Source organism: Anolis carolinensis, chromosome 5 (assembly GCF_035594765.1).
Source record: "Anolis carolinensis isolate JA03-04 chromosome 5, rAnoCar3.1.pri, whole genome shotgun sequence".
In the NCBI taxonomy this organism is placed as follows: Eukaryota; Metazoa; Chordata; class Lepidosauria; order Squamata; family Dactyloidae; genus Anolis; species Anolis carolinensis.
This window is the reverse complement of record NC_085845.1, coordinates 133,368,026-133,383,930: the sequence shown is the minus strand read 5'-3', so window position 1 is coordinate 133,383,930 and position 15,905 is coordinate 133,368,026. Positions and strand designations below refer to the sequence as shown.

The following is a 15,905-nucleotide window of genomic DNA, read 5'->3' as shown; positions in this document are numbered from 1 at the left end:
ACGTCAGGGGAAACCTTTACCTTTACTATATTTGTGTTGCACATTTTAACTGGCTAAACTGTGCATTGTATTACTGGATTGCTGGGTCACACACACTGCATTACATCCACAACACTATGTACATTGATTACTGAATGAAGAGCCACAGATACATGTCCAAATGCATATGATGGGCAACATGAACCCCCTCCCAAGGCATTTGGGAGGAAATGAAGGGCCCCAAATCTGATTCAGTGTAACTAAATATGATTGCCACATCCCCTAAATCCTAGGTGGTTGTTTCTCCATGTTTTGAAAGATATAGCCTATTTAAGGCACAAGAAAGGTTGAGAACTAACAGCCCCCCCCCCCCCGGGGGTATTAAAATAAATAATAACACTATATTCATAACCCGCCTCCATTTCCCCGAGGGGACTCAGAGTGGTTCACATGAGGACCGAGCCCAAGAATCAACAGATAAAAACAGAACACAATAACAGCATATATAATTAAAACAATAAAATAAACATTCATAAAATGGCAAAATTTTCATGGTAAAATTACAATGAACGTATTTCGTACTTTTAAAATGTAGAATAGGAGGCGAATGGGTTACTGTAGCCCTTAGAAGGGAGCAATGGTGCTCCACCAACAAATGCAAGTTGCCCAGTCCCGTTGTACAAAATTAATGTTATTTATTATTATCATTTACTCATGTAATACTATCAAATGTATGCAGCACTATTAAAAGGATCTGAATTCAAGTGCCCATTTCCATTCCAGTGAACTATGTTGGTAGCTTTTTAAAAGCATGATTAAAGCTGTCTTGAGGGAAAAGGAGGCAGAGATATGGTGGGAAAATACAAAGTTGGCTTTGTGTCTGAAAAGACTGTGCTTTGAATGGAAGAAAACCAATGTGTGAATAAAAGAACAAACTAAAACATTTGTGGAAGGAAATAAGAATGGGGAGTTTCTTCCTGTTGTGCCTGATAATGATGGGCGGTGAGCCTAAGGACTTTTCAATGAGTACAAGACTCCCTTGAAGTCCACAGAACTGAAGCATGACTTGCAAAGCTCAGGAGTGGCTGTAATTCACCATACATGGCTATAGAATGTGTGTGCTCAGCATGAAATTCCATGTTGACAATGGAAATAGTCAGGAGGAAAAGAAGCTAATGGGACTCGTCATTATTCTTATTACAAGCTCATTACTTCTTACAGAAGTCACCCGTGTCAGCATGGGTGTACTTTATATTAATGAACTCTAAATAATGCATCGTGGCGCTAGTTCTGTGCCCACTAGTAGCTTCATTTTGGTAAGGAGACTGCTTGAGGTTTTGTTTATAGGGATTATGCTCAGATGAATACAAATAAGAAGTATTTGGCCTTTCTTCAAGGAGACCTTTAAAACTTGATCTTCCCATATCAGGCTTTCCAATGTGAATCGGTTGTTCTTTATTTGCTAAACAAAGAATGCTCCAAATCGTACGTATTCTTTGACCTCTCTTGCCTGCCCTGCTGTTCACTTGCAACTAGGACTCCTTCTGAAATTATGCTGCACACAGCTCAATATTGGTGAATAATCTCAAATATGGAGTCGGAGTGAAGAAAGGTAAACATTTTCATCTTATCTGGTCAGCTTCTCCATGTGGAGCATCTCTGAGGTTGTGATGGTTGATGCATATATTCCCAATTTCAGTTACCAGGGGTAATTAACCTGAAAAATTATGCTCACATGAACTGACATACATAGCTGACATGTGGAACCAGACTGTTGGTGCATCAAACTCAGTATCGTCTATACAAGGAATAAGAATGGGCAGGCCTACAAAGATTGTAGGACTGAAACTCTCATCCACCCTAACCAATGAGGAATGTTGGGAACAACTACTTTTACCTACAGTAGCTGTATCCATATCTGGGTCCTACATCATTGCTTGAAATGTATTTAATGGAAGATAGTCTGAGGATTAAGTTGAATTTTTAATATGGATATATGCAGGCATATATCTATATCAAGCCCCCAGTGACATAGTGGGTTAAACCGCTGAGCTGCTGAACTTGCTGACCAAAACGTCAGCAGTTTTAATCCGGGGAGTGGGGTAAGCTCCCACTGTTAGCCCCAGCTTCTGCTAACTTAGCAGTTTGAAAACATGCCAATGTGAGTAGATCAATAGGTACCGTTCCAGCGGGAAGGTAATGGTGCTTCATGCAGTCATGCCTTGGAGAGGTATCTATGGACAATGCTGGCTCTTCGGCTTAGAAATGGAGATGAGCACCACCCCCCAGAGTCAGCTACAACTAGACTTAATGTCAAGGGGAAACCTTTACCTTTATATGCAAACAGAGGCCCATGCTCTTTCCCTGGACTCAAGGTCCTCTTCATGAAATCCTTCATTATGTTGAGAAAAATACACCAACTCATCCTCTTTGCAGCACCTTCCTCAACTCAAGGACCCTGAGCAGGGAGAACTTGGCAAAACTTGGACATAACTCCAACGTCTACCTCACCCCAAGCACTTTGGTTACTTACTTCATTCTCTAGTTCGCAATATACACTCCATGCACTTTGGCCCAGTTCGTTTTTATGAACTTTGTTCAGGTTTTAACTATGTTTTTGATATTGCTGCTATCTTATTATAGCTAACGTGTATTTTATTGTGATGTGTTTTTATTTTTCATTGACTGTAATTTTTGGGCCTGGCCCCATGTAAGCTGTCCTGAGTCCCTTTGGGGAGATGGAGGTGGGGTATAAAAATAAAGTTTTTATTATCATTATTATTATTATTATTATTATTATTGACACAACGACATTGTATGACACAGCAAACAAGATAGATATGCTGGATTCCGTATCACAAAATCACAAGTCGAACACTTCCCAAGTGTTTAGGACTGTGTGATGTATTTTCGGATGATGCGCGCAGATCCCAGTAGAGTGGCCTTTTGCAGTTGGCAGATCGTAATTTTGTCAGTGTCTCTTGTTTCCAAATGCCGGCTGAGATCTTTTGGCACGGCACCCAATGTGCCGATCACCACCGAGACCACCTGTACTGGTTTCTGCCAAAGTCTTTGAAGTTCAATCTTGAGGTCCTGATAACGGCTGAGTTTTTCCTGTTGTTTTTCGTCAATGCGACTGTCACCTGGGATGGCGACATCAATGATCCAAACCTTTTTCTTTTCCTCAACTGTGATGTCTAGTGTGTTGTGTTCCAGAACTTTGTCAGTCTGGATTCGGAAGTCCCACAGTATCTTTGCATGTTCATTTTCCACAACCTTTGCAGGTTTGTGATCCCACCAGTTCTTTATGGCTGGGAGGTGGTACTTGAGGCATAAGTTCCAATGAATCATTTGGGCCACATAGTTGTGCCTCTGTTTGTAGTCAGTTATTATTATTATTATTATTATTATTATTATTATTATTAAACTATAGCTAGCCAAACAAGTAACATAGGAAACTGTCTTATATTCAGCCTATCCGTCCAATTCAGTATAGTCAGCACTGAATGGCAGTGCCTCCCCGGTGGTTCAAACAGGCAAGGCCAATCCAAGATATTTATGTTGCCTGTGGAAGAGCAACAAATATTTCTCTCCTCCACGCTACTCACCAAAGTCAAGATCATAGTGCCAACCAAAACACGAGGAAGAATAAACCACAAGCATCTCTTTCTCCTCCCAACAGTAAAAACACAATGAATGCAAATTAAACAACGCCCAAAATCTGCTGCATAAGGCAGTCACTTCACTAGGTGTAACAGTAGAGATGGTTCTATAGACAGGTACTATTTTTAATCCTAGCTGGAGCTGCTAGAAATTGAATACAGGACTTTTCATGTGCCAAAGCTGTGCTTTGCTACCAAGCCACCATCCTTTTGCATTCCCCCCACACACACACACACTCTCTCTCTTCCTAGTTTGTGGGTGATTCATATAAACTGGATGTTATCCCACCTCATTCTGGAGAATATAGTTCAGGCATGGGCAAATGTCAGCCCTCCTGGTGTTTTGGACTTCAACTCCTACAATTCCTGGCCTCAGGCCCTTTCCTTTTCCCCCTCAACCGCTTAAGCCCATGCATTGTTATGGTTGAGCCTTCTGGCTCCGGTACTGGGAGACGTGGTCGTAAGACTCCTCGAGAGTCAGACTCTTTTGAGGAGCGAGAAAGGAAAAGGCTCCGGGACTTATTTGCAGAACCAACAGATGAAGGCTCATTTGAGGGTTTTACCGAGGGAATGGAGGAAGAAATGGTTAGCTCAGAGGAGGATGACATGGAATGGACTCGTGTGAGGGAGGATTTGGGTGTCACCGGCAATGTTAGCATGGGAGGCGATTGGCGGGTTGCAGGATCAGACCCATGGACGGGCTGGAGGGATGGAGCGGGATCCACAGCTGGGGATGCTGTGGGGCGTAGTCAAAGGTGTTTTAGCTCTGATGAGGATGATGATGATGAGGCACCTGGAATTAGGATAGCAGCTGACAGCGATGAGGAGTTATGAACTGGGATAAAATGGGGTTTAGGATCAATGGCTAATTGCGTTGGGCAAGGTAATCTGGACGAATGCTTGGGCTCTTTTTGGGGAACTTCCTGAAGACGGGTGTGATTCGTTGCTGGATACGTAAGTTACCAAGGATACTGGGCATAGACGGCGGGAGGAACTGTATGGGGTTTTTCTGTGCAACTTGTGTTTAATCTTGATAGCTTGGACCTCCGTCATCTTTTTGACGGACATTAATTACCTACTCTGGATTGACGCTGGACTGACTGACTGACTACGACCTTGGACTATCCCTTCTGTGGCTATCGGTGGAACTCGTGGAACTCCAGACGCCCGCACTTGGCTTTCGACCTCGGACCGGACTGGGACCCCGCTGACCGCCGTGATCCTGATTGATGTGCCTGGACCCGGATTTCGCTCGTTGCACGGAGGAGTAACAGCCTGAGTTACTCATCTGTAGCTTTTGGGTAGCAGAAAGGAATCTGCTACCAGCTTTTGGTGTTCATTTTGACCTTTGTTTACCAACTTTTGTTTGTTAAAATTGCCAGGCTGAAGTAAGCACTTTTGAGTTAGTTCGGATTAAACTCCTGTTCAATCCGGTTTATTCCTTCGAACCGTTTTAATTCAAACTGAGCTGTTTCTGTTACTTTTCACACTGAAGACAAGTGTTTGCCTAGTCCTTTGTTTTCTACGGGCATCTTTTAGTTCTGTAACTTTAATAAACTGTGTTGTACTCTATTTGGTGGCGTTCTGTCTATGACATGCATGATATAGTTTGTCCTCTTTATCTATGGCCTCAACCATCCATGGATTCAAGCATCCATGGCTTAAAAATAGTATTTTTTTAAATGCAAAGGACAAAACTTAATTTTATATAAAGGACACCATTTACTATGCCAGTGTATGTAATGGACTTGACCATGCACATATTTTTGTATCCACAGAAGGTCCTGGAGCAAAACCCGAGCGGATGCTATAAATGTAAGCCTAGTGAATTCTTTTTACAGCTTACAATGACAGTAGCATGATCACTTTTTGCGAAAGGGCAGTCGCACATAAGAATCACCTTGTGTTTTTCCTTTGCAATGTAGGAGTCATCCAGCCCTTTTAAGGTAAAAGTGACAAGTTATGGCATACAGTTTAGCTGCATGAGGTGTACGATTATGTAAGTTACTTTTTTAGAGTAATAAGCCAGAGTTACTATTCCGAGTACTCCCATATGGTCAGTTGTTTAAAAGTATGTTATCTTGTTCTTGCAAGAATGCACATTGCACATAGAACGTAAATCGGATATTTGTAAATATGAATGGATGTCAAATCTATCAAAATAAATAAGAACAAAAATAAAATGTCAAATCTATTAAAATATGCTTAAAATAAAGCTTGGAAAAGTTATGTTTGGACTAGAAAGGACTCAATTTTTCAAGTTGCCTGAGGAATGCTGGCAGATGAAGTTAAAGAAGCTGCTTTCCCCAAAGTAAAGTAAAGGTTTTCCCTGATATTAAGTCTAGTTGTGTCTGACTCTGGGGGTTGGTACTCATCTCCATTTTTAAGCTGAAGAGTCAGCATTGTCCATAGACACCTCCAAAATCATGTGGCCGGCATGACTGCGTGGAGCGCCGTTACCTTCCTGTTGGAGCAGTACCTATTGATCTACTCACATTTGCATGTTTTCGAACTGTTAGGTTGGCAGAAGCTGGGGCTAACAACGGGAGCTCACTCCACTCCCTGGATTCAAACCATCAACCTTTCGGTCCGCATGTTCAACAGCTCAGTGGTTTAATCCGCTGCACCACCGGGGGCTTTCCCCAAAGTCCAGGCAAAATTTGCTTAAATATTTTCGTTGCACTGCAAAAAGAATGGAGTTATCCTTTGTCAAGACTGATGCTCCTTTAGTCAGTACTAGAAAAATGACTTAATAATAGGTAATTCACTATTTGTGATTTGGTGGGGGGGGAGAGAGTTCCTATTCCTTGTGGACTGAAGCATTGGACCTCCTAGTCTACTCTATCTGCCACACACAAAGAAGACAGAGGGAAGACTGAGAAAACACATCCATATCCCAGAGAAGCATTCACACTTAAGCATCCTTATCCATCTCCTTGAACTCTGAGCAGGGATGGTTTCATATCTTTATTCTGTATAGTCATTTAGCAGACTCCTGGCGCTAAATGAAAATAGAAAAGAAACAGTCTTTCCAAGCCGCTTCGCACACATTATTTTCGATTACATTTTAAAGAAATGTCAAGCCCATTCGAGCTGCACAGTTCAGTGATATATTTTGCCTCTGTACAAAATACTGAAATTAGTAATGTTCTGATAGAAAACCTGATCTCTGCTAAAATGATAAATTACAATATCAATGTTCTGGGGATGTTTTCTGAAAAAAAAATAAAAGCACTGTATTCTAAATTGGAAAATAGGGTTTAAATTAAATGAACAGAAGACAACATTAAATGCCAAAGTTTTAAGAAATCCGCTCTATTGCATCCTCTTAATTTGATATACAATATGTCCACAGGACATACATTTCAACACACACCATAAATAATAGACAACCCTATATTTTGACTATACTTGGGCCAGAAGTATAGAGAAGGATCTAGAGAAGGCCCCATTTCAGAGAGGTGGTATTTTTTGGAACTTGGGTAACTGAAATCATGGATATGGAATCCATGGATCTGAGACTTTTTCCACTTGTAGCATTTACCTATGGAAACAGGAGGGAAAAGAAAACATGGCCCCTTGGTAATCATACTCAGAATAAAGAATGATTCAGGCTATAGAACTCTGAATAAACTAAAACTTGACAAGTCATATTGATCTTCAAAAGCCAAGCTGCTATTTCACAGATGAATGAAATAACAGACTGCTTATTTGGCAGAGATCTTGGCTCAGATATAAAGTCTGTGTGACACACAATAGAGAGACAGTGTGGTATAGTGGTTAGAATACTAATGGTGCTCCGGACTTATCCAAGGCTTTGGACAACCAATATCCAGTACCCTCTAACCCATTAAATTCACTGAAGAAACTCATCATCATACTTTCTCAAACTGACCAACCCCATTAAGTTGTCGAGAAGATAGACCAAATATAGAAGAGTTCTATATGTAACCTTGAACATATAAGGGAGAAAGGAAACATAACAAAGCTACAAAGAAAGAAATCTAGAATGTTGGAATGAATGAATCCACAAAAAGCAGAGCCCTTTCAAGGAGAATTCAAAAGGTCTAAACCAGTGGTTCTCAACCTGTGGGTCCCCAGATGTTTTGGCCTTCAACTCCCAGAAATCCTAAAAGCTAGTAAATTGGCTGGGATTTTTGCGAGTTGTAGGCCAAAACACCTGGGGACTCACAGGTTGAGAACAACTGGTCTAAAGCATGGTTGGAAATCTTGTGCCTCTCCAGATGTTGTCTGACTGCAGAAGCTCCCAGTGTTCCCCAGGATTGGTAGCTTTGGCTAGGACAACTGGAATTTGCAATTCAGCAACATCTGGAAGCTCCATACAATTCCCACCCTTGATTTAAGGTAATAGTGAACAAGCAGTGGGTTGAGAGTTATTTCAGCACCAGAATGGTGGCGCAATGGGTTAAACCCATGTGCAGACAGATTTTCTGACTGACAGGTCAGTGGTTTGAATCTAGGGAGAGCATGGATGAGCTCCCTCTGTCAGCTCCAGCTCCCCATGCGGGGACATGAGAGAAGCCTCCCACAAGGATGCTAAAACATCAAACCATCTGGACATCCCCTGAGCAACGTCCTTGCAGACGGCCAATTTTCTCACACCAGAATCGACTTGCAGTTTCCCAAATTGCTCCTGACACACACAAAAACAGAATAGTGCAAGTAGAATTTCTCTCCACTTCGAGAAAAATACAACAGTGAAACAACAGTGAAGAACCAAGAGTATCCACATGTGCTAGAAGCTTAATTTTAAAGCACACACGTACACACAGCCCACTTCTCCAGCCATAGTCTGTTGACAGCTGACATAGCTTGTAGTCAGATGGCACAATGTGCAACTGCACAGAAAAATGCTTCTCAAAACCATGTCCTTTGGTTCGACATTCTTTTTAGGCATTGTGAGATATATCTGAAATAAAGAAACAATGAGACCAAACAGGGAGGGGAAGGCTAACCCTGATTCCAGCGCTCGCTGCACATGGATGGAGGCAATTGTCTGCTGAAGTGGCTGCAATCCAAAAACACTGATGCTAAATTAAATTTGCTTGTCTCTAAAATGCCACCAGGCTCACTGTTGTTGTTGCTAGGAAATTGCAAAATGCTAAACTGCACATTGTACTCCAAGAGAGTGTATATGTACATCTTTACGAAGTTACCACTGATGCAGTGAGAGGTCACAACAGAGGCCTTTTTGGTAGTTGTTCCTAGGCAAGGAAACTCCCTCCCAAGGGAGACGAAGCCAGGCACCCGCTCTGCTTTTTCTTCGCCAACAGGCAAACTCCTTTCCTATTTAAAAAGTTTTTGTGCTTTTTTACCTGTTGGGAGTACGTAGATGAGTGTGCAGCTTTTTAACACTTATAACTTATGCTTAATGTGTTTTAATCAATGTTTTAAAAGCAATGTTTGAATTGGATTGCTTGTCTCAAGTATTTTAATCTTCTATACCACATACACTTTTATCTATGTTGTTTTATCTTCCTTTGTAAGCTGCTTTGGCTCCCCTTTGAGGAGAAAGGTGGGCTGTAAATCAAATAAATAAAAAGAAAGAAATTGAGACTATCAATTAAGTTTAAGACAGAGATAGAATCATGCAACCCTCCAGAGGCTGTTGACTGCATCTCCCATTTCTACTAGCCAGTGTAGCTAATAGAGAAAGCTTCTGGAAGCTGAAGTCCAATAACATGTGACATATTGCACCATTCCCATCATATATGAAAAAGCCACATGTGGATGAAACACTGTTTTCATTTTGACTGAAAAACTGCACAACCTCCGGAATTATTCAAAGCCAGGGAGTGGGATGTTTCACCCTTTTCTCATGCTGATCTCCTTATCTTAATCCACACCCTCTCTAGCACCTGTCAACTTTGGGAGTGAAAATACAGGTATATGTTGTGGGGCTAGAAAAAAAACTGAAAAACAATAGATTAAAACAATTGCAAAGTGTGTACCATTGCTTCTGAGAAGTGACATCAGTCAGTTTAAAGAGAGAAAGGGGGATTTTTAAAGGTCTTTAATATAAATGAAGCCAGCAGACTTCACAGACGAAAGAAACAGCAACAGGGACTGTTGAATGATTCTGAGAATGGAGACAATACAAGGCCATAGAACTCTTAACATAGAACTCTTCTTTGGAGGCTTTTAAGCAGAGGCTGGATGGCCATCTGTCGGGAGTGCTTTGAATGCGATTTCCTGCTTCTTGGCAGGGGGTTGGACTGAATGGCCCATAAGGTCTCTTCCAACTCTACTATTCTATGATTCTATGATTAACAGGGAATGCAGAAAGCCATCAGCATTGACAAGAACTTGTCCAGCATCTTTTTACAGCATTAAGGATTCTGAATGTGGCTTTGAATGTGGGTCATCTCTACTGTAAAACCACCCTGTTAGCCATAGTTGTTGTTGTTTTCACGTGCCTTCTGATCTATGCCAATTTATGACAATCCTATTACAGGGCTTCCTTGGCAACAGTTACTCAGATGAGGTTTGACACTGCCTCCCTGTGTATCTTTCCGAAGCAGCTTTCCATAGCTGACCAGGGACTTAAACCCTTGGTGTTCAGAAATTCTAGTCTAACACTCAAACCACTTTTTTATCATGTCAGAAGCAACTTGGGAACATGCTGCAAGTCGCTTCTGGTGTGAGAGAATTGGCTGTCTACAGAGATGTTGTCCAGGAGATGCCCGGATGTGTTACTGGGAGGCTTCTCTCATGTCCCCACTAGCTAGAGCTGACAGACAAGAAATCACCCTGTCTTGCGGATTCAAACCAGCAACCCTCAGGTCAGAAACCCAACCTTCAGGTCAGCAGTTCAGCTGGCACAAGGGTTTAACCCACTGCACCATTGCGGCTCCTACTCAAACCACTGTACCACTGACTGCATTATTTCTAGAACAGTCACTTATCCTGTGAGCAGGATAATAACCTGAGGAAAGCCCTATTGGATTAGACCAAAGAGACATCTAGTTCAGGAGTGCATAGTCCATGGGCCATAGATTCCCTTGTGCATCCCCACACTTTTCCAGTAGGACAGTAGTTTAGGCATGTGTACAAGCCAACATCACACATAAAATAGTTCTCAAGCCAACATCAAATACAAATTGGAATGGTTTGCCAACTTTCCAATTCCTCCAATTCCTTGAACTCCATGTATCTTATCCAACAAGACACCTCTAGAAAATCCAAAAGCTGAGTAGGGGGATAATACATAGCTGCTTTTTCCCATCAATTGATACTCAGAGGCATGCTGGCATTAAAAAACCTGAAGATATTGTGCAGCTTTTGTGTTGGGAATTGTTCTCATCCCCTTTCTAAACCATTGAAAATTAGTCTTTTAAAGGGCATCCAAAATCCACATGTTGTGGAAGCACATTCCATTGTTTAACCATGCAGTTTGGGAAGAGGAGCTCCTTTTTATCTGCCCTGGCCTATCAGTTTCATAGATGACCCCTCTCTATTTCTAAAGATGTGTATGGGGGGAGGGGCTCGAAAATGAATCTCTGTCCAATTACTCCCTCCAATGTATAATCTGAGAAACCTCTACCACTTCTCCCTTTGGTGACTGATCTTTTTAAAGAACCTCTGACCTTTTGTCATACAAAAAAAACCCTCCAACCATGTTTTTACATTCCACTCCTCTACCCAATGTAGAATATGCGATTTGGGGAAAAGAATCAAATTGTAAGCCAATCACCCTTCATATTTCTATACTCCATGGCTTTAAAATATTCTGTTCTCATTGGTAGGACTCAGTGACAGCGTCAGAATCTATTAGCAGGGTTCGATGCCAAGTAGCTGGACCCAGCAGCAGATGATCTTTTGATCCAGCAAAGAAACACGTCTTTCTCAAATCAGCATAATAATGTGGGAAGCTAAAGTCTTCATAATTCTTTAGATCTTCCCTCAGAAGATAATCAGCAAAGACCCAAGGCCATGGGATGGCTAAGAGCATGAACAGGGAAATCCCTGTTCCAAATGCCAGCTCAGCCACCATTCAATTTCCTGGATCACTCAGAGCATATTGCTGTCTACCAACATGAAGATAATAGCATTGATCGACCTCAAAGAAACTCTAATCTAGGCAGATGAAGCCGTTTGATTTCTCAGGTAGCACTATATAAATGTTAAGCTTTATTATTACTCATCTATTTTATGTGAAAAGCATCTGCCATCAGAAGAGCACAAGGAAATGTATATGTCAAATGTAACTAGTGCAACAAATTTGAGTGCCACATGGATCCCGATATGCATACACTTGACTCAGCCTCAAAATAAACATATGCAGTACAGCTATATTATCATGCCAGGAGGAAAAATGCATTCTGAACAAGTTTAGGACCCAAAGAGCAGAAATAGCACTACCACGCTCCTTTTCTGTGTCATACTGATCTTTCAAATGGAGCATGCTTTTTCTTACAGTTTCATCTCTAAATGTAAGCAGACTTTCCAAATCAGCCTAGTGGACTCTTAGCTCCAGACTACAGTTTGCTGCAGCTCCAGTTTATCCGAAGTTCACTTTACTGCATCAGTGATCCCAAGCCCTTTGCTTGGAAGAGTGGAAAACAAATGCAGAGCACAGAGGAGGAGTTCCCCCATGCGGAGTGTGAGAAAATACCTTTGCACACACACACTTGCATACACAGAGTGATAAAGGTGGTCCGAGACAGAGCACAGATCTAATCTCCAAATCCAGGCCTTCTTGTGCCTAATGCAATGGAGCATTGCTTGGGACCGATTTGTCTAAAAGGGAACGACACTGCCCTCTTGCAGCCAAGGTCACTGTCAGCTCAGGCTACTCGCTGTCTGGCTGCCAGCTATGCCCAGGCAAAGCCCGAACCAGGACTCTGCCAACTCTTCATACATTTGGCTGAGTCAAGCCTTTCCTTCCCTTGTATTCCAGCCTCACTTTCCTTTCTCCTCGGAGAGTCACATTAATATTAAACTACTTGCTGCACTCTCTTTATCTGAAACCCATTCATGCACACGCATACCGAAATGGGAGGAAAAGCCCTTCTTCGCTGCATTTTGGCCATCTTCCTGAGCTCACGTGCTTGGATGCCAGTCCTGCTAAAAGCCACTGAAAAAGCTTCCAAGGAAATAGGTTTAGGATTTACTGGGAAGTCGGTAAATTCAGGTAACAAGGACACTTTTGCTGCTTTGGTCTCTACAGGATCTTGCAAAAGGCAGCTAGCTATTACCTGGATAGTAAATCCTCTTAGAAGAGGGCCCTCTGTTGTTCACTGTTTTGACTTGCTTTCCTTCTGTTCCTAAGGCACTGCAACACACATGAGAAAGAAGACTGTCTATGAGGAGGAGAGAGGGGATATTTTGCTCAAAACTGTTAGCTGCACCTATCCATTATCTTCCTACCCTTTGCTCTTCTGTAGACTCGGAAACAAAAGATATGGGATGCACTCAAGGCTGCACAGAAACAACTTTGTTTGTTCTTTACATCTAATTTTCACAAAACCTGTCACAGCATACTGCTGTTTCTTGTAGGAATGAGACAGAGAGATGAAATGCAGGTGCTCCACATTTTCCTCCCCAATTCAAAACACTCATTTAAAAATTGTAAAGATGTTAAGTTTGCATCCATCACACAAAAAAGGAACCTTACACCCCAACAGGTTGGGGGCTATGTTGTCGAAGGCTTTCATGGCCAGAATCACTGGGTTGCTGTGAGTTTTCTGGGCTGTATGGCCATGTTCCAGAAGCATTCTCTCCTGACATTTCACCCACACCTATGGCAGGCATACTCAGAGGTTGTGAGGTATATTGGAAACTAGGAAAAGGTTTATATATCTGTGGAAGCACAATTAATGACCTGGTAGACAGTGCAAAGAGAATCTGCAAACCCCACCTCCTGCAAGGTGAACTGAACCACCTAAACAGGGCTCTACAGACCAATGGATACTCCACCACAGACATCAGAAGAGCTGCAAGGCCAAGAACAAGCCACGAGAGTAAAGACAAAGAGGATAAGTGTTTTGAGAGCAAAGACGTAGATCCACCCAAAGCAAAAATTTTCTTACCATACATCAAGGAAATCACTGACTGCATAGGGAAGCTGATGAAGAAACACAACCTACAAACTATCAACAGATCCACTAAGAAAATCCAACAAATGCTACGTTCAGCAAAGGACAAGAGGGATCCTCTCACCTCTGCAGGAGTCTATTGTACACCATGCAGCTGTGGACCTACATAGGGACCACAAAATCAAGGAACATGAAAGGCACTGCAGACTCACTCAGCCAGAGAAGTCAGCCATAGCAGAGCACTTGATGAACCAACCTGGACACAGTATATTATTTGAGAACAACAGAAGTGCTGGACCACTCTGACAACCACCATGTCAGACTACACAGAGAAGCCATTGAAATCAACAATTTCAACAGAAAGAAGGAAACCATGAAAATGAACACAATCTGGCTACCAGTATTTTAAAAAAAACCCTCTAAAAACAGAGCAGTAAATAAAGAACAACACTCTGAAAACAGGGGAATTCCAGACATGGGCCAGCTAACACCTCCCAACAAAGGATTCCCCCAGGCAGGAAGCAGCCAGGCTTTGAAGCTGCAAGGCTTTTCAATGCTAATCAAGGTGATCAATTTTCCTGCTTCTTGGCAGGGGGTTGGACTGGATAGCCCATGAGGTCTCTTCCAACTCTACTATTCTATGATTCTATGAATTGGCGAGAGATGGTTGCCTCCAACAGAGAAGAGTTCTCTCTCCCACCCTGGACCTTCCACAGATATATAAACTGCACTTGTCTAGCTTCCAACAGACCTCACAATCTCTGAGGGTGAGATGTGGGCGAAACGTCAGGAGAGAATGCTTCTGGAACAGGGGAGGAAAACTCACAGCAACCCAAGTCCTGGAAAATAAAATACCCCTGATGACTGAACCTGCTTACTTCCCAGATCTATGTTGGCATCAGGCTGCTTCGTGTTCCAGTTTTGCCTGTGTAAAACTGGGTCCCTTCAGTGCCTTGTCTGCGAAATACCTGCCACAAAAGCCAGGCAGATGAGACATCTCCAAAGGGGATGAGATTCCCCGAGGAGACAGCTCAGCTTGCTTTCTGGAAGTCTCAAAGGGATAGAGAGAGAAGGCAAGGAGGGGGGCTTCCTGGCTTCCCCTTCAATAAAAAAAAAACCCTAGGGAATCCGTTGGCGTGGAGATTTCCCAGGGGTTCGAGTCACATCTGACACCCCCAGAAGGTGAAAGTGGCCCCTTCTGTCTCCCACCACGTGTCCTCAGTCCCAAGAGGTTTCCCTCCTATCTATTCTCCCCTTGGTTGTTGTATGTATTCTGGGCTGTATGGCCATGTTCCAGAAGCATTCTCTCCTGACGTTTCGCCCACATCTATGGCAGGCATCCTCACAAGGCAAAGAAGGTTAATATATATCTGTGGAGAGTCCAGGGTGTAAGAAGACTTCTTTGTCAGTTGGAAGCCAGCGTGAATGTTGTAGATATATCTCCACAGATAAATACAGTAGAGTCTCACTTATCCAACATAAACGGGCCGCAGAATGTTGGATAAGCGAATATGTTGGATAATAAGGAGGGATTAAGGAAAAGCCTATTAAACATCAAATTAGGTCATGATTTTACAAATTAAGCACCAAAACATCATGTTATACAACAAATTTGACAGAAAAAGTAGTTCGCTGCACAGTAATGATATGTAGTAATTACTATATTTACGAATTTAGCACCAAAATATCACGATGTATTGAAAACATTGACTACAAAAATGCGTTGGATAATCCAGAACGTTGGATAAGAGAGTGTTGGATAAGTGAGACTCTACTGTATATATCTGTGGAGGGTCCAGGGTGTGAGAAGAGTTCTTTGTCAGTTGGAAGCCAGCGTGAATGTTGCAGATATATCTCCACATATATATATTAACCTTCCTTGCCTAGTTTCTCCATGCCTCACAACCTTTGAGGATGCCTGCCATAGATGTGGGCGAAACGTCAGGAGAGAATACTTCTGGAACATGGCCATACAGCCCGGAATACATACAACAACCCTGTCATCCCGAAAGCCTTCAACAACACATATTCTCCCCTTCTCATCCTCTTCCATAAGGTAGATGTGGGCGAAACGTCAGGAGAGAATACTTCTGGAACATAGCCATACAGCCCGGAATACATACAACAACCCTGTCATCCCGAAAGCCTTCAACAACACATATTCTCCCCTTCTCATCCTCTTCCATAAAATAGATGTGGGCGAAAC

General features: G+C 42.4%; 1 protein-coding gene across 5 annotated transcripts in view; it reads right to left on the bottom strand.

Annotated features, from left to right (window-relative positions):
• The window catches only part of grm8 (glutamate metabotropic receptor 8), a 713,612-nt gene that overhangs the window by 656,639 nt on the left and 41,068 nt on the right, over window positions 1-15,905 (bottom strand). The gene's annotated exons all lie outside the window — the stretch shown is intronic.